Source organism: Mus pahari, chromosome X (genome assembly GCF_900095145.1).
Source record: "Mus pahari chromosome X, PAHARI_EIJ_v1.1, whole genome shotgun sequence".
NCBI lineage: Eukaryota > Metazoa > Chordata > Mammalia > Rodentia > Muridae > Mus > Mus pahari.
The window spans coordinates 75,548,944-75,574,614 of NC_034613.1; the positions used below are offsets into that span (position 1 = coordinate 75,548,944).

The 25,671-nt window shown below is 34.5% G+C and overlaps 1 protein-coding gene and 1 pseudogene across 2 annotated transcripts in view; both read right to left on the minus strand.

Moving 5' to 3' along the window:
• Positions 1-25,671, minus strand: part of Il1rapl1 (interleukin 1 receptor accessory protein like 1) — a 1,306,889-nt gene that overhangs the window by 1,219,574 nt on the left and 61,644 nt on the right. The window lies entirely within an intron of this gene.
• LOC110314381 lies at positions 11,040-14,323 on the minus strand (annotated as a pseudogene).

Consider the following 25,671-nt stretch of genomic DNA (forward strand, 5'->3'; position numbering starts at 1 on the left):
ACATAAAGAATTTTTATGGTGCTTACATTATTCTATATATTCAATAAATACTGAAACCTTTAGAATATTTAGAGAATCATGATAAGAAGCAAACTGAAAGAAATGTATGATACTTGTAGGAGTTAAGTTAATAACTATAAAGGTGGAAAATATCTGTAGTTATTAAGTAACAAATATTGAAAGCAGAAATATTACAATTTGATATCAACAAGAGTCAGATTGCATTTCAACATATGAAGGTAAAGCGACTTGAAAATAAATAATTAAAATATTTCAAAGACTATAAACAACTACCTTAAAGTCCAACAAGTAAAAGTATTTGCTCACTAAACTCTCTAATATTTGAACGTGTAAGATTCCTACATTATTAAAAGCTTAACATCAAAAAATGAATAAATAAAAACAAAAATTAGATATTGAGCTCAGACCAAAGCACTATTAAGAAAATAAAATATGATTCCTATGCTCACTAATTATCATAAATATAAGCCAGGCATGATGTTTGCTGACTCCTATAATTCCAACATTCAAGAGGATGAGTCAAAAAGAACATGTTGTGTTCAAAATCAAACTGAGCTGCATAGCAAATTTCAAGCCCAAGTATAAGATAATAATAGAAATGATGATCTCACATTTTTTAACTGGTTAACACAATATATGTGGTATTGGGAAACCACTTTCACTGATTATTTGACTTCCAATGCCTTACGTTTAGGTAGAAAAATAAATCTCCTCTGATTTTTTTCTGGATAGATTAGAAAATATGATGTAACGTGTGAAGAGATAGAGCAGTGGTAAAGAGTACTTACTGCTTTTGTGGAGGACTCAGACTTAGTTTTTAGCACCCACATGGTGGTTGGCTTACAAACCTCTGTAATTCATGGTCTAGGTAATCTAATATCCTCTCCTGAATTTTACAGGTACAAGGTATGCTATGCTTCTAGTACATATACATAGCAAAGCACTCATACACAAATTCATTTTTAAAAGGAAACAGGGCCAGGTGTGGTGGCACATGCCTTTAATCCCAGCACTTGAGAGGCATAGGCAGGCGGATTTCTGAGTTCGAGGCCAGCCTGGTCTACACAGTGAGTTCAAGGACAGCCAAGGCTATACAAAGAAACCATGTCTCAGAAAACCAAAAAAAAAAAAAAAAAAAAAAAAAAAAAAAAAAAAAAAAAAAAAAAAAAAAAAAAGGAAACACGATAGGAGGTCTTAGAATTTCATTTCATTTCATTTCATTTAGAATAACACAGTAAAAACAATAAATTAAAATTTTACAGTATTTATAAGATATATTCAAAGGATATCATGTCTTTTTTTTTTTTTTTTTTGCTACAGAGGTTTTGACAAAGCTTAACTTGATGTATAATTGCTACAAATCAACTGAACTATATCACAATATCCTTTAGTCCCTTCAAAAAAACTTCAAGGGGTTAAAAAAATGTCAATAACCTATTTAATCACTTAGTGGTTGAGAAGTTGCCCATACTGAAATTTCAATTTAATTCATGTGTAATTCACATCCTAGAAGCACCATTTATTATCAAAATTTACTCTTTTTTCTACATTTTAGTTGGCCCTCCTTCATGTATTTTTTTCTTAAAGGAAGAATTGCCAAACTGGTTTTTTTTTTTTTTTTTTTTTTGCTTGAGCAAAATACTTTATTATACATACCTGCTGCTCTCCACTCAGCCTAGTATAGTACCCTCAAAATAGACCTGAGAGTCACTGGACTCCTTTATTTGTTCTTCTTTCCAATGTAGCCACACTGAAGAAATCATTTCTTCTGTATCACCTATTATTTATCTCATTACTTGGCAAATAATTGATAATGGCCAAACCTAGCTTTGTTGACATTGTCTTAGAAGCCAAGTCCTATGTGCTAAAATTTCTGATAACAATCTGGATAGTCTTCTCCATACTTAAAAATTATATCATAATTAAGTTATTGTCCCTAGCTCCTGCCCCTTTAGATGAAAACAATTAATTTCCCTTTGTTTACATGTTATGTTTCAGGAAGAAAATAATTCCTTATACTGGGTAATCTGGTAGAAACTAATGAAAGATAATGAGGCCCACTTACTGTGACAAACCATGTCCGTTTCTTTACTTCACTGACACTAAGTAGTGAATTCCACTCCAATTTTCTCTGAATTCTATTTTCCAGGCCTCAAAACACATAGGCAGAAGTCATATAGGAATTCAATATGAACTCAAGGTCCCTAAAGAATAGTTTCCTGGGCAATTATTTGTAAAAATGTCCTCATCAGGATGATTCTTGCTCAAGCTGTCTTCAGCACTAAGATTTTAAAAATTCATGGATTTGTTATCTCTAATTATAAAGGAAGAAGTGTGTACAAGAATTGGTGCTTTCTTTGTATAGGATTGCTGGCACATTAAACTTTGAATCAAAGGGTTGCCTGAACGAAAAAAGCAAGAGCCAACAACTAAAGTTTATTTTTCTTCAAATTTTAAGTATTAAGCAGAGTATCAAATCCAAAGATTTTTTGGCTCTGAAGATTAAGATTTCAAATTTATGAATATCCAATACTGTAGCAATGCTAATAAAAGTGATTGTATAGGTATTCTAAAATAAAAAATAGTGAAGGTTTTAATTTTTAAATTTATGGTGACATTACATCACCATGCAAGAATTCATCTCATTTTGAAAATCTTACGATTAAGTTAAACCACCAATTCCACTCCAAGATATCTTTGCTACAGAAATGAAACAAAGTATTCAGTTACTGCTACATTAAAGTTCAGAATACAATCACCAGATTTAAATACCTATCAGCAGATGTGTGCATAAACAAAACGGTATATCAATACATTGTGACATTATTCTGTCATAAAATGCATAATGATACATAATACAGCATGAATGAATTTTAAAATGTGCTATAATTTTTAAACACAGAATTATAATCACATGTTTTATGATTCTATTTACATGAATGACCAGAATTCATGTATCCATCGGGAAAGAAAGCAGATTAGTCATTATCAATGGCTAGTGCAAGTAAAATGAGGAATGACTTCCTAAAATGCAGTATTTTCTTTGGGGATTATAAAAATGTATTGTGACTACATAGAGGGTATGGTTATGCAACACTATAATTGTAAAAAAATATCATTGAATTATTTGGGAATTGTTTCTATTTCTACTAGAACATAATTAAAAAGTAACATTGAATAATTAAAATGTTCAAATACACAAAATGTACTTCACAAAATCCAAAGTACACTTATAATGAAAAAAAAACCTCCCAACAAACTCCAAAGTACACTTATAATTAAAAAAAACCTCCCAACAGTTAGCCCTGGAAAAATGAACATACTAGTCACATTATGTGGATCCATCAGGTTATAGTTACGAATATATATGCATATACAAATATATTTATACATGCATTAATAATTAATGAAAAATAGGCCATGAATTTGAATGAGTGCATGGTTGGGGAGATGAGAGGGTTTGAAGGGAGGAAGGGGAATGGAGAAGTGGTTAATTAAAGTATAATTTTAAAAATAAACAAAAATTTTAAAAAGTAAAACTAAACTTCCAATAAAGTAGTTTTATAAGGAATTCACCCTTAAAATAATTAAGTCAGATATATAAGGCCACAGCTAATATAATAATCAATATAAATTCTCTCCTAAACTCTAGTACAAGGCAATGACATACTAATTGACTCCATTCAGCATAGTACTGGAAGTTGTAACCAGAGCAATAAGCTAAGAAAAATTGTAAATGCCCAACAAAGGAGAAGGAAAACCTATAGAGATCATATCCAGAGGTTAGGCAAGGCCCCTGGTTGGGGGATAGGGACACCCACTTATCTCCAAATTTTTAACCCACAATTTCTCCTGTCTAAAAGAAATACAAGGACAAAGTGTGGATCAGGACTGAAGGAAAGGCTATCTAGAGACACTATTGCAGATGCCAAGAAGTGCTTGCTGCCAAGAGACTGATATAGCTGTCCCTTGAGAGGTTCTGTCATAGCCTTACAAATACAGAGGCAGATGTTTGCAGCCAACCATGGGACTGAGCACAGGGACCCCAATGAAGGAGTTAGGAGAAAGAATGAAGGAGCTGAAGGGGTTTGCAACCCCATAGGAAGAACAACAATATCAACCAACCAGATGCCCCCAGAGCTCCTAGGGACTAAACCCCCAACCAAAGAGTACACATGGAGGGACCCATGGCTCCACCTGCATATACAGCAGAGGATGGCCTTGTTGGGCACCAGTGGGAGGAAAGGCCCTTGGCTCTGTGGAGGCTTTTTGCTCCTGTGTAGGGGAATTCCAGTGCTGAGAGGCAGGAGTGGGTGGGTAGGTGGGGTAACACTCTCATAGAAGCAGCGAGAGGAGGGGAGTTGCAGAGGGGAAATTGAGAAAGGGGATAACATTTGAAATGTAAATAAATAAAATAACCAATAAAAAGGAAAAATTAGCAAATAGTGGTAAAATAAGAAATGAAAAGCAATCTGTTTCAAATGGTATGATCATATACATAGATCAAAAAGCAAAACCACACAAGTTGCTAAAACTAATCAAATAAAATTACTAAATCTGAAATATACAAATTCACAGCCCAAAATGTAATTTATTTTTAGACATTTATAGTGGACTGTCTGAAAATGAAAGCAAGAAAATAATTCTATTTATAAAGGGAATTTCAATATAAAATGATTAGAATAAAATATACCTGATGAAAGTTCTCCTCATTGAAAACCAAAAATATTAAAGATGGAAGCTGAAGAAAACACAAATTAATATGAATTATAATCCTGTATTCATTAATTCCAAAAATTAATATTCTTAAAATATGCCCAATAAGAGTGGTTATTATGAATGCTTATTAAGTACAGTTATAGGATTGATAGGCCAAATAAAAATATGGATTGATATAATCAACATACATTAAACGTGTATCACTGCATGCCTATTTATTTATAGGATTTCCAATTACTTATGTATCTGGATGTTGTCTTCAACGAAATTATAATTTATTAAAGAAGACTCTCCTTTTTCATCCTTCTCTTCCCAGCTGACACTGCGTTTCTTATCATTTCTATTCCATATTATCAATAATAGCAAATTTCTGGACATATTACAGATTCATAATGCATTATGCTTAATGCTATATGCATTATATATGTATATGCATATGGACATAAATGCCACATATACTATTGTTACTACTACATGTACTTTGTTCAATGCAGTGAAACAACATAACCAGCAAATATGTCTTCTAACACAATTTATCTCTTAGACTAACAGCAATGCTTACTCTCACCAACCTAATGGGACATGGCAAGCACACACAGGAAGGTTGGAATGCTCAAGCAACTATCACTTGAAAAGTCAGGGATAAAATGATGCCCAAAATCATTCATTAAGAATGCTGTCAGATGTACCTGTTAGCATTATTATGAAATGAAGGGCTCACAGAAACAAATACTCAATATAGAATATTAGAACAGACAGATAAGATAACACAATTAAGCATTTGAAGCCTATAGTGTTTTGGGTGAAAATTGGCTCATATGCTTGGTCCCCAGTTGGCAAATTGTTTGCGAATGATTAGTAGTTGTGTCCTTGTTGGAGTAAGTATATCACAGAGGTTGAACTTTGAAGTTTCACAAGTCCGTACCATTCCAATTGGCGCTCTTTCTCTCTACCTCATGGTTGTTGTCTCAGCATGTAAGCTCTCAGTGACTACCCTAGTCCCATAACTACCTATCTGCTACAATCATCCCTGTCGTAGTGGTCAGGGACTAATCTTTTGAAACTGTAAGCAAGCTCCCAATAAACTCTTTCTTCTATAAGTTCCTTTGGTTCTGATGTCTCTTCATAGCAATACAAAATTAAATAATACCAAGCCCAAAACTATAAAAGGAAAGGATAACAAAAAAATAACCACACAATGTTGCTACTATAGTTAATAATTATCTGTTCAAAATGTTGCCATATCATTATGGTGAGAATCACACTCACTACAAAACATATTATACCCATCTCATAATTCTGTTTATGCAAATGTCCTAGTTTGATTTTTCAGTCATGGGGAAAAAACACTGGTAGGGGGAGGTTTTACTTGAGGTATAGGCTATAGTCCGTGTTTGAGTGAAGGCAAGGCAGGAAACTAAATTAAAACTAAAACAGAGACCACAGTATAATATTCTTTACTGGCTTCTTTCCAAGCTCAATACTAGTACCTTTCTTAAGGATTCAGGCCTATCTGCCATGGGATGATAACAACCACAATGGACTTGGCTCTCCTATATCAATTTGCAATTAATCTGATGTCTCACAGACATGGCCACAGGCTAAGATAGTGTATACAAATACTCAGTTGAGAGTTCTTCTGCTCAGTTCTGCCAATTTGACAACCATGATTAGACATCACAGTACACTAAACAGGGTATTATTTTTCAGGGGTTATATTTTGTATCAAAACTAAGAGAAATACTTATTTCTTGTTTTACATTATTATTTTTAGAAGCAATAAACAAAGCATTAAGTTTATAAAATGAACATATATTATATCTATGTGATAAGATGAAGATTGATATTCACATTGAATTATGGATTTGGTCTATGTCAATTTTTTAATAAATCAAGCCTAGACATAATTATTTGTATTTTCCAAATTTAAAAAGGTTTAGATTTCTTTAAGTTACTTTCCTTCCAGCTATTAAAGTATAAATCTACCTTTATACAGGAAAAATAAAAATTTGTAGTGTTTATTTTTTTCAAAATAAATGTGTCTTCAGGGGATTGTATTTTTCAAAAACAAATTAGGTCACCCACATGAAATACAGGTAAATAATTCATACTATTTCAAAATCAGGACAGTTGGAACAAATCTAGGATAAAGGGCCATTACACCTACTTTAGCTCAGTGAAAATTACTGCTGATGTATAAAATATCCTGCCTTCAAAATATTTTCTTGCCCAAAAATTAACAATGCAAACAGAACTATGTATTTTTATGCTTATGATACCCCAAAGTCTCTGACCATTCCTGACATATAGCAGATATTTAATTTAGATTGAGTGGATTACAAAGAGGTACCCGTGCAAGAGAGAGAGAGAGAGAGAGAGAGAGAGAGAGAGAGAGAGAGAGAGAGAGAGAGAGAGAACAATGAAGAGAGAGAAATGGAGAGAGAGACATGGAGACAGAAAAAGCTCACTAGAATAAATACATTTTCAAAAGATTGAGTTACTGAGGCTCAAGTAGGACATTAGAAATAAAGGATTCATTGTGCATAGGCTGATGAGAACATGCAAGTAGCTCTAATTTTGTTATTAATATTAGAAAAGTATATGAGGACCTCAAACCACAGCATAAACATGGAATTAGTGCAAGTTAGATTAGATGACAGCCTCCTATTCCAAAAAGTTATCTAAACAGAAATTGAGGAAGATTAAAGTAATGGTGAACAATGTCAGAAAATCTCCCTCATAAAAGCAGGAAAAGAGTCTGCAAGACAGTTCTACAATGTTGGTGATCATTACATCTTTATTAGAACAAGCTGTTTTCCTAGAGGAATGATACCAAGGTTCCTGCCAAAGTTTGTATTCTCATTCACCCACTTAGCAGTTTTCAAGTGAGCAATCAATATGCTATATCTGCCATGGTACAGAGATACCTTTAATTTATCATGTTTAGCAGTCATATAAAAAAATCCTAATTTTTTAACATTCCTTCCTTGTTTCACTACATAAATACTCAAGAATGAGTCTGATTTGCAAGGTTCAATTATGAGGTCTGAGGTATAAACTTTGTATTTTGAAAAATGTAATTTGTCTTTGGGACTCTGTTTAATACTATTATACTACAGTTATAAATGTTTATATTCAAACCTGTAGAAATAATGTTCTATGAATGTACAAAAATGCAATTGAATATAATTTATTTTTAGTAGAAGTATAAGGCTATGATTTTTCTTAGTTATAACTGAATATTTCAGAAGATGAAAATAGAAAATAGCTAATCAGATTGTTTACAATTCTCATCCTGAGATAGGTGAATCAATTTAACACTATGCTCTGAATATTACAAAGCTCATTCATAAACACACTGGAAAATAAATAAATACCAGTTCAGACTTACTGGTTTCAATCATATTTTGTATTAAATTGAGTAGGCAGAGACAACAGTTCAGTAACTTCATTGCTCCTTCTTGCAAAAAAAAAAAAAAATCCCCCACGTATTAAGGATCAGTAGAATGTCTCAGATTCTGGTCTAGTACCTCTGGCATAAGTTATTGGAAAGGATGCCTTCTCATTTCTGATGCCAAAATGATTTTTTCCTGACCAGATTTGTTAAGCTTCTGTGCTTGGTTCATGCACATTCTCCTCCTGTTTAATAAATTTAGCCCAGACATTGCTGATGAATGATCCTTATTACTATGCTGCCCAGCTGGACCAGAAATACAGACATTTTTGTCGTCATAGTTCCTCAGCAGACAATGCAGTCAACTGGGAGAAAACCTAAAATAAATTTCACCATAATTGTTAAGTGCCATGTGGACACTGGATGACCAGCTGAGTCTATCTTCCAAACAAACAAACAAAAAACCTACAAATAAAAACGTTAGTAAATGCATTAGTTTGATTATTAAATATGCTCTATTCTTCAAGCTGGCAAGTATATTAGAACAGATTTTACAATGTTGATTCTGTTTATGTATAAAAGTATAACTAGTTAGTTCTTTTTCTCATTAGATATGTGTTGGGCCCTGACATTATGTGTTTGTTGTGATTTCAAGGATTAACTTGTCCTTTTATTTGCTGATGTTTTTAAAATAGACTTGGTTAAGGACTTGAGTAATAACACTAATTATAATCCACAAGTGTGGGCATTTTAGGAAGATAAAGATCTAAATTTCATGTGAATTTAGAGCCAGTGGGGACAATTGAAGAGACCATAGATTTCAATTTCATGCAAATTTAATTTCACCAAGTCACTACTATTTAATAGGAGTTGTGAGTTTAGCTGTGGGTGATAGATACAGCTACTTCCCTTTAAATGTGCACATGGAAACTTAACTTGAATAGCTTATACAGAGTACCACATCAGGAATACAATAATTTGAAGCATATAAGTCAACATAAAGCATTGTGGCATAACTAGTAAATAATATAGCTAGAAAAATATTGTCCTTAAAGGTTTATTAATGTATTTCACAAACACTTGTTTCCTATGAGGAAGGTGTTAAAATGTGCCAGCTTTCAATTGGAGGTAAGAATGTTTAAAGAGTTTAAGTGGTTAACTCAGGTTTATAGCAGAGGGATGAATCTGTGGCAGAGACTCTTTCATCCTCTGCTCTGATTTCATGACTAGGGTGTATAAGAGAAAACCTTACTGTGAAAACTTTGAGGATTCAAATAAAATTTAAGGATAGAATTATAGGAATAAACTAATGACAGAACTTAGTTTTCCACAAATGTAGCTGAAACTTCTTTACTTCCTAGCTTTGCATTAAGCAAACAACTTCATATTTTCTCATTTCTCAAGCTTAAGCAATCAACAGTATTCTAATTGACCACTCATCCAAAAATCCGAAGGCTTTCACGGGTCACCTAATATATTTTATTGAGTCTGTTCAAAGTACCAGAAACTGTGCAGGATTCTGAACATTAAGACAGTCTAGTCTTTGCTTTGAAGAGTCAGATGACCAGCTGATCTCAGCCTGTACAGAGCATTCCTTGTTTCAGGATAGAAAGTCTTATTTTCTCAGAATCACCGCTGGTAATGGAATGGCTGGGCTCTCCACTTAGAAAAGGTTTATGATCTAGATTGGAGGCATGTCTGGAAATAACACCAACACCAAAGTGCTTATAATGGTGACATTCTGAAAGTCTATGGGAATAAGGCAGTTGTTCTCTTCCTGTGCCTGAGAAGTATTTCTTACTGCTCCATAGTGTCCTTATAGTTCAAACATCTTAAAATTACAACTCTGTAGCCTCAAGCATCAGAGATGTCTGCAAGATGTCTTTTTAATTTCCTACACTGACATTCAGTTTATCATTTTCATACTATTTGCAACATTTAGGACCATAGATTTAGCTCATCTGCTCTAGTTATACCATTATCATATGTCATCTGGCTAACTTTAGCATGTTGCGTTCTCTATTGTACTTTGTAGTAAGTTTCTAGCTAAAATTAACTTAACAGACCACCTGAGATAGAACAGCGTTTTTGAGATGGTTTGCTTATAGAGTTCCGAGCATTTTCCATTATCTGTGTTTATCTACAACATAAAACATGCTATAGAAAGTCCATTTTTGTTTAACTTAATACAAGAGGAAATTTTTTTAGGGGTTTAAAAGAGTGACTTTTTTCCTATGCTCTGAAAAGTTGTGAGTGGGGGGGGAACTTAACCAAGGTAAGTAACTGGACTAATGAGGCTTTGACCTTAAATTTTAAAAGCAGAAACAAACCAGATACCCACCACCTTGCTCAGCACAACAGAATTGGTGATTCTGTATTAAAGTAAAGACTGTTAAACTGGGAGATAACACACATCTACCAGCCTTGGTAAGTAGAGGGCAGTATAAACACTTTATACCCCAAACTATTCAGCAGTAGTATCAATGGGATCAAGGTAAATGTGGAATGGAGATGTTCTTAACATGGCTAGGACTCAATAAATCTAACACACTAAAATGATGATTACATTTTGAAAGAAAATGCACAAAAGCCAAACAGCAACTTTTGAGATCTTTTTCACTTGAAAGTAATCTTAATGCTATTAAATTCACAAATAATGCTAATTTGATCTCCCAATCTTAATTATCTAAAACACACATTACAAACCTACAAATATCTATTCCCTTTGCATGTCAGTGCCCATTTATCATGGTTTTGGAAATAGGGAGAATAGATTCCCTTTAAATTGCATGTCAGTAAGTGTTCCTTTACAGTTAACTTCAGCAAAATCCATACAAGATGGTAACTAATAATGATCTTCTTTACTTGTTAACTCACAAGGAAATATCTTCAAAACTTCGTTTTGTTAAAGTTTCTGTACTAAAATGTAGAAAAAATACACAAATACTGAATAGTATAAAATTCCTTATTTATTTATTTAATTTATTCTTTAATCTTTTTTACAGTCCAGTCTTTTTAAAAAAAAAATTAAGTTATTTTTTTACACTTCATATTGCATTCCCTGCCCCCCATCCACCCTCTGACTGCTTCATATCTCACACCTCCTCCCCACATCCCATGCCTCCATGTGGATGACCCCCCACCCACCCAACTTGACCTCTACACTCCCTGGGGCCTCCAGTTTCTTGAGGGTTGTGTACATCATCTCTGAATGAATATAAACCTGGAAGTCCTCTACAGTATGCCTGTTGGTGGCCTCATATCATCTGGTGTATGCTGTCTGTTTTGTGGTCCAATGTTTGAGAGATCGCAAGGGTCCAGAAATAAATAATTCTATTTTTTAAAAAAATATATTTATTTATTTTATTTATGTAAGTACACTGTGGATGTCTTCAGACACACCAGAAGAGGGCATCAGATCCCATTACATATCGTTGTGAGCCACCGTGTGGTTGCTGTGAATTGAACTCAGGTCCTCTGGAAGAGCAGCCTGGGCTCTTAACCACTGAGCCATCTCTCCAGCCCTACAGCCCAGTCTTTATCCTCCTCCCAGTCTACCATCTGACTGTTCCTCATCCCATTCCTCCTCTCCCAACCCCTCCTCACTTACCTCCTCCACCCCCACCCCAATACCCAAGAGGATGTCCCTTACCTCCCCCACCACAACTCCTCCATTCCCTGGGGCCTCTGGTACCACTACCACAATCTACAGGGCAATATACCTGATGTAATGACAAGAAAAAGACAGTTACAACATATAAAGACCTCAGTAATGTATGTACAATTGACACTACATTGCACCAATCAATAGCTGACATTTTGTAAACTGTGGCTATGACCATTCTGAACAAGAAGGCCTTGCTATTTAAACTGCAGTAACTTTTCTAATTTTTTCTAATTCAGTTTGGAGGACTGCCTTTTTTGTTGTTGTTTGATTTTTTGAGAGAGGGTTTCTCTGTATAGCCCTGGCTGTCCTGGAACACGCATTGTAGATCAGGCTTGCCTCAAACTCAGAAATCCACCTGCCTCTGCCTCCCCAGTGCTGGGATTAAAGGTGTGCACCACCATGCCCAGCTAGGAGGACTGTCTTAAAGTATCCTGCAGCTTTTTAAATAAAACTTTGTTCTCTTACAATGGAGTACTACACAGCTTCATTAATAACAAAGAAGTTATGAAATTCTTAAGCAAATGGATGTATCTGGAGGATATCATCCTGAGTAAGGTAACCCAATCACAAAAGAACTCACTTGATATGCACTCTCTGATAAGTGGATAGTAGCCTAGAAATTTAGAATACCCAAGATACAATTTGTAAAAGACAAGAAAATTAAGAAGAAGGAAGACCAACATGTGGATACTTCATTCCTCCTTAGAATAGGGAACAAAATACCCATGGAAAGAGTTACAGAGACAAAGTTTGGAGCTGAGACCAAAGGATGGACCATCCAGAGACTACCCCACCTGGGGATCCATCCCATAATCAGCTACCAAACGCAGACACTATTGCATATGTCAGCAAGATTTTGCTGAAAGGACCCTGCTATAGCTGTTTCCTGTGAGGCTATGCCAGTGCCTGGCAAATACAGAAGTGGATGCTCACAGTCAGCTATTGAATGGAACACAGAGCCCCCAATGGAGGAGCTAGAGAAAGAACCCAAGGAGCTGAAGGGGCTTGCAACCCTATAGGTGGAACAACAATATGAACTAAACAGTACCCCCAGAGCTGTGTCTCTAGTTGCATATGTAGCAGAAGATGGCCTAGTTGGCCATCATTGGGAAAAGAGGCCCCTTGGTCTTACAAACTTTATATGCCCAGTACAGGGGAATGCCAGGGCCAAGAAGTGGGAGTGGGTGGGTAGGGGAGCAGGGCGTGGGGAGGGTATAAGGGACTTTTGGGATAGCATTTGAAATGTAAATGAAGAAAATATCTAATAAAAATTTGTAGTGATTTCTGTTTTATTTTCAAACCTTCTGCTATCATATCACCAATTCTACCACCAGATCTATAGCCACCACCACAGGGACAGTCTGAGCTTCTTCCATGAAAAACTGCCCCCACCCATGGGTCCATAATTTGATTATTGCTGTCCACTCTAATTTCCAACATCATTATATCTCTCACCACCACCATAGATACCTCCACCCAAATTTCCTCCTTCATTGTAACCATCATATCCTCCTCCACCACAACCATAACCACCACCTTAGTTTCCATATCCTGGTCCATCATTACCATAGCCTCCTATACTGTTATAACCAGGACCACCACCATAGTTGTCACCATCACCTTTAAATCCATTATATCCACTATCACCACCTCAATAATTACCTCTCCTGCTACCACCTCCACCACCATAGCCACCTCTTCCACCAAACTTTTTCCCACGAAAAAAGTTGCCACTACCACGTCTAAAGTTTCCTCCATAATCCATAAAATTGCCAGATCCACCTCCATGACCTCTCTGTGGTCCAGCAGACTACATCTGTTGTTTAGGAAGGGTCTTTTTCACTTCACAATTAAGTCCATTAATAGTATGGTATTTCTAGCCAGGTGTGGTGGCTCACACCTTTAATCTCAGCACTCAGGAGGCAGAGGCAGGCGGATTTCTGAGTTCAAGGCCAGCCTGGTCTACAAAGTGAGTTCCAGGACAGCCAGGGCTACACAGAGAAACCCTGTCTCAAAAAACCAAAGGAAAGAAATAGCGTGATATTTCTGAACAATTTTATAAACTCTGTCATGATCATCAAAAGTTACAAAAGCAAATTCACTCTGCCTGTCTTCCATAACTTCTATGCTTTCAATCTTGCCATACTATTCAAAGTAGTTTCTCTGATTTTATTCTTCCTTATCTTCTTTGATACCACCAACACAAATTTTCTTCACCATTAAATGGGCTCCAAACTTTACAGAAGCCTCTCTAGAAAGAGCTCTCTTTGGTTCCACACATGCCCATCAACCTTGTGTGGCCAAGCACACATTGCAGCATCCACCTGTTCAACTCAAGAAGAGGTCATAAAACCAGAGGCCCTGGAACATTTTATTTGGGTATTTCTCATTACCATACAGTCTGTAAGCGTGCTCCATTTGTCAGAATGTTCTTTTAAGCTATCAGCTGTAGTTTCAAGGCTCAGATCAACAAGAAACAGCTTCCTTAGCTTCTATGGTTCCTGTGGATCATGGCCTTCCATTTTGAGACCAGACACACTTCTTCCAACTCAGTTCATTATCACAAGAGGGAAATTTTTATGAGAGCTTCTTGATTTCAAATATGTGTCAAATACTTAAATTTCTTCATGTTATCGTTTTACCCACTATAATAAAGAGAGAACATTATGATTTTCCACATTTTATTTAAATGTAAAATAAGCACTGAGAAGTTGAATAACCAGTACACTTGTAGAACAAAAATTCAGGACAGGGTCTGTTGTACTACCAGTCTCATGATGATATAATACTGTCCCTTACCCAGAGTACATATATTGAACATCTTTCTAAATAAAAAATAGTCTTATGGTAAAATTTTTAGTTTCCTAAGCAAGTATTTTCCATAGAATACTCTAAGAAATGTATCAGTAAAAATATATTCACAATGTAAGACTAGTAGTTAGAGTATTCATTATTACATAAATAATCAGTGCAATATTTATTGCCTATAGACATACACAATTAATACCCAAAAGTGTGAATACAAATTTGATAAGGAAAGAAAGAAAGATAAAAAGATGGATGTGGTCAAAGTATCTCATATGCTTCTATGAATATGTCATCATAAATTATACTTTGCACAATTAATTCACAAAGACAAAAATAATTTCTTTGAGTTCCTGAAAGTCTTGAATCCAGTAGCAATAATGCTGTGGCATGTAATTTTGAGACTGTTTTAGCATAATTCTTTGCAATTCTTTGTACACTTTTCTGTGTATATTAACAATTTGGTCTGTATTTAATGTTTTACCACATGTACAATAGCTTAATAGTTCACTTAGCTGATTTCCAAGTTGTTTCCAATTTTTAGCCATCACAAATATTTTATAAATATTTTTTAAAAGATTGGATGACAAAAATAATCCTGTGTATTAATGTGATGAATTTTTTAAAGACTAAAGGAGTGATGTGATTAATATCTCAATAAAAGATGAGAATCACGTATACAATTCTCCAACAATCATGGCTTCCATTTATGTATTTTGTTTCATTAGTTGTTTCATCTGTCTATATGTCTCGCATGTAACACAAATGGGACTCTAGCTCCCAATTCTCCTCATCTGATTCCAGGGTTCTTAGGTTATAGATATATGCAGCCACACCCCAGCAAAATGCACATTTTAATGAGTTATAAGTTGTGAACAAGGAATAATAAAGCTGACTCCTCATGGCATTAGAAGTCATTAATATCTATAATGAAATAAATCTCTGAAAATCCTGATGTAAATTATTAGTATACAACACCTCAAATAAACCACAGCTACATACAGAAGTCATGTTAGTAAACTGTAACTCTACATACAGGACTGAATTATACTTATATCTTCTTGTGAAAGTATAATAACTAAGCAATATGAGTAATCTATTTGCTAGTATTAACAAGAATGGGTTGGGGAACAGGGTGAGGGGTGGGTATAGGGGACTTTCGGGCTAGCATTTGAAATGTAAATGAAGAAAATATCTAATAAAATTGTTTTTTTCAAAGGTAAAATGTCTTTAAAAAAAGAAAAAAATATTTTTATATAGCCATAGAAAACAACTGATAGCAAAAATATGTGGAAATGCCATTTGCCGGACAGAAAGTTTTTGTTTATACCACATATATATTTTTGAGGAGTTACTTTAAGAAAAGAGACTTACCTTGCTTTGTGATGATTTAAAGATTTTTATAAATGTTACTGTGTACTTATCCATACCACTACTCTTTTTCATCTTAATATGGACCTAGCTACAGGGAGAAACAGAAGTTCTAAATAACAAAGAACATTTTATTTTAAAACCACTTTATAAGTAGCTCAGTAGTAGACTAAACACTTATGCTTTTGGCCCAGAATTCAGTTTATTGTACACATGGAAAATAATGCACTTTGTTTTATCCTTTGCAGGTAAGCAGTTTTATTTTGGGAGCATTTAAGTCCAAGATACATGTCATTAAGTTAAATTATTTTTATTAGTCCAATCTACAGATCAGAGGAATTCCCTGTCTCAATTTAAGAAGTTTTAAATGCACATAGGAAGAAGTGAGCCATCTTTTTCACCGAGTATTCTGCAGTACCACTACAGAAACATTTGTTAATGTGTATTGCCACTATCTAACTTCAAAGGTATCACATGCCAAAAGAGAACAAGAATGGGAATTGGGGCTCATATCAAGACTACCCTAATGCTCCTCCACAGAGCAGCACCATCTGCTGGGGAAGTAACCTAACTAGAAAAGTATAGGAGACTGTGGGACTGTGTGGGTTAGTGTGATACTTACTGTGTGGGCCAGTGTGATATTGTGTAGGCCAGAGTAGACTGGTGTAGGCCTGAAGCAGGCTAGTTTAGGCCCTCATAGGCCAAGTCATCATAGGCAAATTCTGGAGAGTATGTGCATGCTTCAGAAGTGTCACCCACTCTTGATTTTCTTTTTTCACATTCCCTCCCACTTCCATGACATTTGGGAATATGGGAATAATCTCATTAGTCACTAACCTCAGGAAACACACTATTTCAAGTTATCTCTGCAGCCCGTAAAGTACTACTTGCAAGTTACATTACCACATTCAGTAAACAAAAAATTTAGGACTCTTAATGTAATTGGTATTTCACATTGAGAAGTAGGTTTTTTTTTTTTTAATGTATGTATAGGCCATGTAAAACTTGGGACAAACTTACACTAAACTTTTCCTTATGTGGAAGTCCTGAATTTTCACATGTTGTTCAAGTAACTATATAGTTACACACTCCCAATTTTATCCTAGTCAGATTTTTAAATAAAAATTCACTGTTTTTTCTTATAATATCCAAAAGGCTCTTGGTCAACAAAGTATAGCCATATAATTGAATTTATAGTTTATATTTTGGCAGTGAAACTATATTACTTGTGCCATAATAGAGTCTATTTATGGTTTTAAGTTTTTCATTACACTAATTTGATCATGTCCAGTTCAGTGGAACAAATGTATGATTTGTTCCAAAACTAAACATTTCTCTCACACAATACACATTTATGGTATTATACCTACATGAACAAACCAGATGAGAGACATGATTTAGAGTCCAAAAAATGGTCTACAGTTCTGCTTTTCCCTTGCACAAAGGAAGGCCCTTGGGAATTGCCTGTTTCACCTTTCAGTGGCTATGATGTGCTGTCATGGCAACAAGCCTGACAAGCACAATTCTCTAGATCTCAGCAAAAGTTCATCTAACCTTCCAGATTTGCTACTGAGTTAGGATAGAACTCAGCTTTTAGGTAATAAGCATGTGGAGAGAAGAAAGTTTTCAGGTAAGAATAACACATCCTTTTGGGTGAACTGGGTTAAATACAGTATGAACACCAAAGGAAGGAATAAGCAAAAACAAAAACAAAGAAACAGCAAAAATAACAGTACAACTGATTATACTTTAGAGGTTAAAGCTTTAGAAATAACTGATTAACTGAGCAAGTCTAAGTTTTGGAGATCAGGAAAACTTATATTCAGGACAGCTAAAAGAATCACATAAGCAATGCAAGAATTGTTAGAAACAGTCTCCTACAGATCTTTTTCAGTCACTCCAAACACAATCCTCATCTCTGAATCACGATATAGTTGGATGTGATCTTTTTGCCAAGTCAACACTGTTCACCTGGATATAATATAGAAATTGGATGTGTTTTCCTTCACACTTAAATATTTCAAGAAGACACATTCTTAGATAGGTGACTATTGAACTTAAAACACAATTGAATTTGCAATCACAGATAAAATACAAAAATCAAGATATTCCTTATAGTCTTACACTTTTGCTTTAAAAGTTAGCAACATTTGAATGCATTTGATTTACTGTCTTTCTCTCTGCAAAGAAAAAGAGGTGACTATAATTATGTATATTTTTGTAAGGATCATGCATTATATATGCCATAAGGTACTTTTCTTGAAAGGTATGTCTAAGTCTAGAACAGAGAACAGGCTTCGGGGTTATTTCACGCAGCAAAGTAATATGTATGCGAATGAATTAACAGGCTCATTAATCATTTTTGTACTTGAAGTGCTAAAGTGCTAATATTACAGAGAGTGAAAATGAAGTAATTAAGGAGTTTAATAGCTACAGTCTTTTGAGAAGAAAACATGTTGATAATGCTTTTTTAAATGTTACATAAATTTGCTATTTTTGAAAATTACAAAAATTGGGTTTATCTATTGTTTAGCTCTGAATGAGAGAACTCATTTGATTACATCATATGGTCAATAGATGGCCATATGAAGACAGTTATCTAAATATCCACATTTACAAAAGAAAGTGCATGTTGCTCAAGGAACAAAAACACCTATGAGGTTTTCTCTACTCCCCCAAGCCTTTTGATGTGTGCAGCATTATATCTCAAATGATCAATACTGAAGGGCCAGTTTTTTTCTGCCTCTTTTCACAATCCAGCACAGATAGATCCTTTGTAAATGTAATACCAATTACTTGGGAAAAATGAAACAAGCCTATGTTCAAAATGCTGGATCCAGCCATTGTAGCATTATGCAGTGGCACTTCTATAGAAGCTTCTAACAGCTCACTTTTTTACCCACTCAGGCCAGAAACCATGTGAGGATCTACAGCAACCCACATTAGGAATTACCATTCTGAAAGCATGCTTTAGTTTGAAATTGACACAAACTCACTTCCTGACTGCAAAGAGGTCACCTGCCACCTACTGACTTCTGTCAGGAGCTCATAACCTGACATTAGTGAGCATGAGGAACTTGCATAGCTGAGGGTAGAAACTATTTGTGGATAAGCCTTTTCCCTCCCTTCCATTGGACTGTACTTTCTTTGCTAATGATAAGTCTACTTTTTAAATTTTTTATCATTTACCTACCCTTTACATTCATTCTTTTGCTTCTTTTCATTTCATTTACATGCATATCACAGACCAAGACCTTGGAGACAGAACAAAGTTTGAACTGAAATGCTGCCACTTTCTGACATTGAGAAAATGGGCCACGGGGATTCTATAAGCTGGGGTTTCCTATTGTGAAATGGTGATAGTATTATCCTTATAGAGGGTGAATGTGATTCAAAAATAAAACAAAGGGCTATAACAGGTACTCCTGCATTGCTGCTGACCCCCTTCATCTCTTCCATTATCAGGTTTGTGTATGTCTAAAAGATTGTATATGTGAACTGCTTATGTTAAATGTATTAAAATTTTTGCTTGCTGATTATGAATATACTTGTCCTCAGAATATTACTTAAAGAAAGCCAATCAAGCAATCTAGCAACCAAGCAAATAAGCCTCAAACATCACTACATTTGTCTCCTCCCTTTGGATTTTAAGCTGAGTTCCTGGGAGTCAGAATCACTCATGTATGCCAGTTGTGGCCATGCCCCTTTCCAGATTTCAATGACTCTAAAAAATAATTCTCTAAAATAGTTCTCAAATTTTCTTATTTACTTCTATACTTTACCTGCTACCTCAAAATTTTTTTCTGATGTTTCGAAGCAAATTCCCCTGTATGTGTCCACCAATCCATCCAATTCATCATCTTTAACACTGCTAGCAGAAGACTTTGCAAGTTAAAAACCACAAGTCAGGCTCCTGCTTGAAGCCTTCCTTAGAAATTCTAATTTTATTCATTGTGAACTATGGGACAAGTACAGAAGGCAGGCATTCAGAAGGGTAAAGCTGTTCCAAGTCTTAAATAATTGAATATTTCCAAATTGGTTGCTAAATCATGGCTTGTCCACACCCAGGCTACGTGCAAAACCACTCTTCTTTCTCTTCCATCAACTTACATGTAAATGGTTAACATTTGATCTAATAGCAAATAGGGACCTTCCTACTCTGCAGCCATTCTCAGTCTCCAAGGAGAGAAAACAAGCAAAAAATGTCTCCCCTGCTTAGAGATCCTGCACTATTCCTTTCCCTGTAATTTAGGCATCTGCTTCTTTTAGACAGGGATATGTGTGTAGCACAACTTGATTAAAACCTGGAGCAGATATTTGAAGACATTTACCATATTTAAAAAGGCACAGGCTTAAAAGATAACATCATTGTACAATACAGATTGTTCTCTGAACATCAAAATGTTTTACTGTAGTACATCCAATGGCTATTATGTGACAACTAGGGTTTTTTTTGTTGTTGTTGTTTTATTTTGTTTTGTTTTGTTTTTGTTTTGTTTTGATTATCACCAACTTGGCCTATTTATATTTGCCCTCACAATAATTATTAGAGTTTTAAGAAAGAAAAATTGAACATTATATATAGTCTATATTTTAATTGGCACCAACTCTTTAAAAACAGATTGCTTTCTGCTTAAACACAGAGCATTATAATTAAAAAAGCAAGTACATTTCAAAGAATACGTTCACTGAGAGTTATTAATTTACTATAAATTACTCAGCTTTTCTAGCAACGTATAGAAACTAACTTAATTCAAGAAATTCTAACTGTTCAAAAACATTTAGATTCAACTTTGACTACAACCACTTAATAAATTCATCAGTATAAAAGTGTCAAGGCAAATTTGCTTGATATTTTATACTATTAGCTAGACTGTTAGATCAATGATGTTTTCAAATTTCTACTGATATACTAACTCCTTTGAACTGAATTTTATTCTCCAGAATCAACTGCTTATTTATCTTAAAGATATCTATTATGGTATAAATTAATTAGGTCAAATCTTAGTAGAAGTGCTAGTATTTTATTTCATTTTAGTGACAAACCTGCTTCCTTGGATTATATTTTATGGAGTAATTACATAGTTCACTTTAGAACTAGATGACTCATTTTCCTGTAAGAAAGAAACAGATTTAGAGGCAGGGATCCTTGAGCTGGAAAGATGACTCAGCAGTTAGAATCACTTCCTGCTCATGTAGCAGACCCAAGTTCATTTCTTAATACCTACATTGAGTGGCTCACAACTGCCTGTAACTAAAGCTCTAGGAGATCTGGCCTCCATGAGTATCCACATACATAGTAGCAGTCAGTTTTAGTATCAACTTCCAAATTTTAGACTCAACTGAGTAGATATCCCTGCATTAATTGATATGGGACAAGTCATTCCGAGTATGGGAAGCACCTTCTCATGGCTTGCCAGATAAAAAGAGGGCATAGCAGAAGGAAGATTATTAACACCCCTTGTTTGTTTGGCCATCCTTCCTGGTGGCCTAGCCTTCACTTTTGCTGCTGAATTGATTTAGCCATTTGTTGCTGAGGATTCCTTCACTAAGGTCAGAAGCAGCATTTCTCAGCTTTACTATTTGACACATGGGTTGTCACCAGTGTGAGACATGCACTGTGAGACTACTCTGACTGCTTAGGCATCCAGCCTCAAGGACCAAGCAACTACTAGATTCTCAACCTCCTCAAAGTGAGACAACTTCTGTTACAACGTTAACATAGAATGACTTAATATATTATTTTATTGTATATGTATATTACATCTCCATCTTATTGGCCCTATTCCTCTAGAGACCAGTAGTGACTAATACAAATGTACACACACACACACACACACACACACACACACACACACACACTTAAAAATGATAAAAATAAATCTTAAGATAAAACAGGGAGCCTAAACCAGTCTAGACCTAGAAATGAGTATAAATCCTAACAACATTTAGTAATACAGAATATCTTAGGATGGAAAGAGGCCAAAGTACACATTTAGACCTGGCCCATCTTTAGGTTATAAATATTATTATAGCTTACTCTGCTTTCTCCCCGACCTTCCCTTGCCAAAACTATTTTAAAACTATACTTGCAATACTGTCTTTTTTCATTGGCCTTGCTGACTTATTCTGTTATCCATTCCTTTGGTATGAGATTGTAGTACCTACTGTCATTTAACATTTTCTCATAGTTAAGATCACCTTTCATCTGTTCCCTAAGAATTGTGAAGACACAAAATAACCCCTTCTGAAATCTTTTCATTCCCCAAGTAAATACTTAGGAAATTCAACATTTTTTTTGAAATATCCAAGTTAGGGATAATATATGTTTTAGTTACTCAATACCCTGTCTGTTATTTATAAACTAAAACCTTATAATAAACAAGTTTAAATTTGAATATTTTATAGTTAATGCTTCACTGACAGTAACTATGTCAAAAAATTTACACTAAATATTGTAACCTACTATATAAAGTTCTATAACCCAAACTCCACCTTATTAGTTCACAATCAGTGACATTTGAAATGTACTATATGTTTCAGATTTATAATTGCACTGATTGTCAAGAGAATATTCATTCTCTTTCCCATAGAGTTATAATTCAAGTGAAATTCACAGAGACTTTTTGTTTTTCCCATTCCTTCTCAAATATATAAAATGTACATCTGCCTGTGCTGCCGAGGAAGAATCTTTTTAGCTACGGGCTTCAGCACTTACTGTGCACTCACACCTTTAGCAACACTTGTTAAAGATGAAGCAGTTATCATCTTAGCTTGTTGACAACTTGCCCATTTTCATCAGAAATTTTACTTTAATCAAATTCTACTCACAGTACATGTTGTAATTAACTGGGATGCATTTCATATAATCCACACATTATTCCTAAGAAGTGTCTGGTCTGATTGATTGGTAATAGTGTGTCCCGACCCATGGAACATCTTTTTTTTTTTTTTTTTTTTTTTCTGAATTTCAGAGTAAGAGATGTAATGTAAACAATATATCAAAACAGTACCACAGATTGCAAATTATATTATTCTAGACCACTTTTTCACCATTTCATTTTTTGTTTGGTTTTTTTTTTTTAGTTTGATTTGTTTTTTTGTTTTGTTTTGTTTTTTTGTTTGTTTGTTTGTTTTTCTGTGGCAGGGGGATGTTGGTAGCACATTATAAGGTACACACTTTTACCACTTGAATTTTCTCTCAGGAATTATGGTTCCCTGGTTTCATCAGCTCTTCCTTTTCAAGGATTTCTTATATAAGCGTGCATGTCAGGTTAATTTGTCTGGCTTCATTTCATGCAGACCAAGGTCATGAGTTTAATTTCTTTGGAGGAATTTCAGTGTTTTAAACAGAACCAAATTTGGTCCCAAAGAGACCTGATTTTCCATCTCTAATCCTTCTATATTTTCCCAGGTCACAAGAAAAAGAGATCTTTATTTTGTCTGCATGCAAGATCCATTTACATAGTTTTATTTTAAAGCATATTTTGAGCACATGGGCACAGGGGAAAATTTCCTGAACAGAACACCAATAGCTTATGCTCTAAGATCAAGAATTGACAAATGGGACCTTCCTATTTATCTGTAAATTTAAGAATTCTGTCAGTGTTATGAAGCTTCCTGTGTTTTCTTCAGTGACAAGCACCAAGTATGTTCCCCAATGTATAACATTTGTTAAAGACATATTAATATACTCTTTCCCTGACTGACATTTTCTATCCATATATGGAACAGGCAGATTGTTAGAATCATAAATAACTGGCATAATACCTAAAAGTTTTATGCTGGATTGTTTTCTCCCCCCAAACACATTTGTATCACAAGTGTGTTATTTTATATTAATCAATATATACACACACATATATATATATATATATATATATATATATATATATATATATACACAGAGAGAGGGGAAGGAGGGAGGGAGAGAGAGGCACAATCTGTTCCATATGCTTTATATGACCATAATAAAAAACACTGGTGATATTTTTATCATGTAATGTACTTTATAAGTGAACACAATAACTCCTACCTTTTAGGTTTATTGCTATAAATAAATAAGTCAATAAATATAAAGAATTGTGTACAGTGTTGTATGCAAAATTTAATCTTCCATAACAACTATTATTACTTTTTAAAGAGTTTGTTTTACTGAGGAAGTACACCAAATTATTGACTACTGAAATAGTTTAAAAGATCACTCTATAAAAATGTGAAGAATGAGGGAAGAAATTCAAGAGGGAAGATATGGCAAGAGAGGAAGTTCTCATTTTTAAATTCCTGAAGCAGAAACGAAAAACTTGTGCCATACCCTGCACCAGCATAATGACCTTGGGCAAGTCAAACTCTGTAATTCTCAATTATTTTCCTTAACCCATAAGTTCATTCATTTTAAAACATAGCAAATGCTTATTACACCATGGCAGTAATCTTTGATGTGATGATGAATATAAAATAAATTGTGCATTGTGTAATGAAATATAAGTGCAGTTATCTGTGACATTTGACAAAACACCTGATTATGAAATGGCTTTAGGAGGTGCATCTAACTGCCTGATTTAAAGTTTGAATTTAATGCTATGAGTATCAAAGAGAGATTCCTATGTATCTTTGTTACAGTACTAGTATGCTAAGTTGGATTCAGATTTAACAAATTCTTATCTTAACTTTCCTTAGATAGCACATCCTCACTAAGGCCCTCATCATGGAGAGAGCTTCATGTTCGCCTAGCAATGCCAATTATAAGTCACATATGCTCATATCAATTCATCCATTAATATTTGGTATATAAACTAAAATGATTTTAATAAAAATGGAGTTTGGAGAGAAATATTTGACACAAAGATGGTTTATGTCTGTGAAAGACGGAGTTAAACTATTCTTCCACCTTTTATCTGTATTAAAAATTGATATTATGTTATAGTGAAAAATCTGGATCAAGCCTCCATGATCTGAGCTAAACTAAGCAAACAAACACTTATGTGACAGGATTTGTTTGGCATGAGTGAAAAAGATTGCCATTACTTGCACTTATTGTTCTCCTTTGCTGAAATGACATACAGCTTTTCTCAGGACTAATTTATTAAGTTGCTAGTCTGTCTGGAACAAAAACTCATTCAATCTAGATTTCTTAAAAAATTAGTCATCCAGCTATCCTTGTGAATTGATATACATTTTTTCCAAGTTATTTTTCCCTCTACTGAAAAACAAAATGCATGGTTATACAGCTATTTTACAAAGGCCAAACAATGTTAATGATATGTAAATGGTATCATTTCTTTGGTCAAAAAATATGCTTTCACATTTTCTTGCTACCTATAATATAGTTTGAAGCTAACATTAGGGATTCATCAACTGGATCTTCTTTCCACAGTAAGGTGATTACAGTCCCTGCCCTTAGCACTGCTCTTGAGGAAAGCATAATTAGCACTCCATCAAAAACCACTTTGGAGAGCACAACAGTAGTTGGTTTTCCAATCAGACTTCTGAAAAGAACTGTATTATACAGTATAAATAAAATGCTAATTTATTATCGATCATACAGGGAAGTGCATGCTCAGAGAAACTTGATTGCTTTCCAATACAAAGTATTCATTTAGATGCACCTTCTTTCCAAAGAAAGAAAAAGAAAAAAGAAAGAAAGAAAGAAAGAAAGAAAGAAAGAAAGAAAGAAAGAAAGAAAGAAAGAAAG